The following is a 3172-nucleotide window of genomic DNA, read 5'->3' on the forward strand; positions in this document are numbered from 1 at the left end:
ATTTATATTTATATATTTGAAAAGATTTAATTTCTATTGGTTGATTTATTTTTCAAAAAGAATATTTTATTTAAGTTTCATTATCATTAAGTTTTATTGTTTTATTCTTTGTTCATTGTAGTTTAAAACCAATTCAAGAGGCAGACTGCATTTTGAAATAAATTTCATTGGTCTTCTCAAAATAGGTGTTACGGATTAAATACATGCTGAAAGCATAACAAAGTATGTATGGAACTTCTCATGTTAAATACATCTAGAAAATCACATGTTGAATATATATCATATACGCTGCCATGACGCAGTGCAAAAGGTGACAAAAAGAACTGTCTGTCTGTCCTCTGTGGGACGAGCTCCTGATCAAGCTGACCTACTAAGAAACACTCCATAACAACAATTTCTTTTATGTGTATTTAGAGGTGCATCCCTATTATAGCTCGTACGAGCGTAGCTCCTTCAGCTCTGGATCCGGTCGGAATCTTTATGGCATCTTCCTGCTGTTCATCCTTTTAAAAATCACAGACACTCCGCGGTGTCGTACCCCTAGGATGCAGTGCTTGGCCAGGTCAGCTCCATTTTCTTTGAGAAACAGTACCAAACCTATCGGCATTGAAATACCAATGGATCCCCTGAACTCCCTGGGGCTAATGACATCGATTTATTTTCTGAATAGTATATTGCTTTTGCTAATGAAGGAGACCGTGCAGAAAGGCTTCACAAAATCATGATGGTCTATAAGCGGGGGAATGCAATCTCCCTCATCATAGATCTTGATGATACAACTGTTTGGAATGAAATCAACTGGCAACAACTATTTGGAATGCAATCAGCTGGCAGTATGCTCCATCTAACCATTCTCTTGATCATCCACTTTATCTAGTAGGGCATGGAGTCCACCTCATCATTTCTTAAGATGTCTGGGGGATTCCCTTGTTTATGCTTAGTGAAATTATAGCAGCAACTGCATTAGATGGTGATCTTTCCTTTTCCTCTCATCCACTTTCATGGCTCAAAATAAGTTCTTTCCATCAGCAGGCCAGCTCGAACCCTATCTCTTAAATCAATTAGGCAGTATAGGATTCTCCTTTTATTAGTTTCAGAGAAGACTCTTGTGTACAACTCCAGGCCTTACAAATTATTGATGATATTTCCTTAAATTTCTTAGTAAAATTTGAATTCTCTCCTTTTAACTTTGTTTATCCTTTCCAATTATGCCGTGGGGATACTTTGAGATCATTGAGGCAGATCTATCATCTTCACACCTATAGTATACCACGTCTGACTTGGCTCCAGAGGTAATGAAATGTACGACTCGGTGTCCGAGTAAGCTGTCTCCTGACATCCCGTGTTGGTAGTTATGAATTCTTCAAATGAACTATTGTGGTCTATGTGCAAATCATTTCACGTCGGGCACTCCACAAATGCCCCTCTTGTCGATGATTGAATAGGAACTTTAACGTTGTACATTGGGAAACCCTTGTAAAATTCATCCGATACTTCAGATTGTACTTGCTCTGTAGGGAATTCAAACTCATCCTCTGTAGCAAGCAAACTGGCGGAAGTCTCCCTCATGCAAAGGTCATAAATTTCCTACTCAAGAATCGGGGTAAGTAATTTTTCGCCTCCTCCAGTTGTCTTCTTTCTTCACGTAGAAAAACTCTGTGTCTCCGATGATTGGCATTGTTGCGCTGAATTCTTCTTAAAAGTGGATATGCCAGTCTTCCTTCATCAGTGCCGACTAAGTTTTTGGTTGGTATTGTTATCATGAATGGTAAACGATTAGTTCCCTCCATCGGATTTTGTTGTGTTACTGCTTTCTTCCTCTTCAGTGAGGAGTCTTCTTTTGCACCAATTCTAGAAGTCACGGTAACCCTTCCTTTTCTTATTGGTTAACTATGTCCATCAAGGTACCCTCATAGTTAACATTGACTTGACCAAAGTCCAGGTCAAAATCTATGTTGCTGCCCCGATGTGCCCTTTCCTCATTGAGTACGAGATTGAGTACGAGATTCATGAGTACGAGATTCAAGCCATCCTTGAAGGCAAAAACCAGCTTCTGTCCTGACATTTTTTTGGCAGATGATAAGAAAAAATATCAGTGCGTTGAAATTTAGCATGAATAAGAACATAACAAAACATTTATTAGATAAAATGTTAATTTGTAAAGGCACAAAAGATTTTTTTTATTATTATTATCTTATTTAATTTTCACGAGGTGTTAAAATTAAGAAAAACAGAAGAGAAAAGGAATGAAGTGAGCAACTTCAAAATTTTCATTTCATTAAGATTAATCTTATTATAAAATTTTGGACCCAGTCACAGACGCTTGGCCAAATAAGTAAACCCAGAACAATCCAGATCTCAAAATATCATTTTAAACAATGCCACACTGCATAATATATTTTCAAATATCATCCATTGATCGATAACATAGGCCTTTCGCCTCGGAAATCCACCAGCTGGTAGGCGCTTCTTGAATAGACTCATTATAAAACAAATGGTCCCTCCCAAGTCGATTAAAATTTACCACCTATCTTGCGGCATGCAAGAATAGGCCTTTTGAGAACTAAAATGAGGTCACCCACTTTGAACGTCCTCAGACAGAACAATTTTTCATGAGCTTGTATCATCTTTGCTTAGCAAAGTTCCAAATTCTGTTGAACTTCTAGTCTCTTTTTCTTGAGACTCTCCAATTCTTCGAGTCTGAGTTTCACACTTTCTTCTATTATATGTGATCCCGACTTACTGTTTATGTGCACAATATAATAATGCCTTTGATGATATGTTTCACTTATGTTTCCTTACTTTGCAACAGAACCAAAAAATTGATCCTGGAGAATATAAGAACTTAACTTTTTAATTTATATATATATTGGGATACTACGCAAGTATACATATTGTTATCAATTAATATAGGACTTTTTGATTAAGACCTGAATGTACAGGGAAAATAAGCAATATGCATTGTTTATCAACAAACCTTCTATTTTAAAAAAGACAATTACTTAAACATTAGTTACTTTCACAGTAGGTAAAATTCAATATTTTTGGTATTTTTTATATTTTGATAAAACAATAAAACTTCTAATGATAACTTGAGTTTATGTAAGAGCAAAGCACTGAATATGAAAATATCTTTCTCCTCATCATGAGTCAGTAATAAGTAAAAGAATTT

The sequence above is a fragment of the Phalaenopsis equestris genome, unplaced genomic scaffold, assembly GCF_001263595.1.
Source record: "Phalaenopsis equestris unplaced genomic scaffold, ASM126359v1 Scaffold233594, whole genome shotgun sequence".
Taxonomy (NCBI): Eukaryota; Viridiplantae; Streptophyta; class Magnoliopsida; order Asparagales; family Orchidaceae; genus Phalaenopsis; species Phalaenopsis equestris.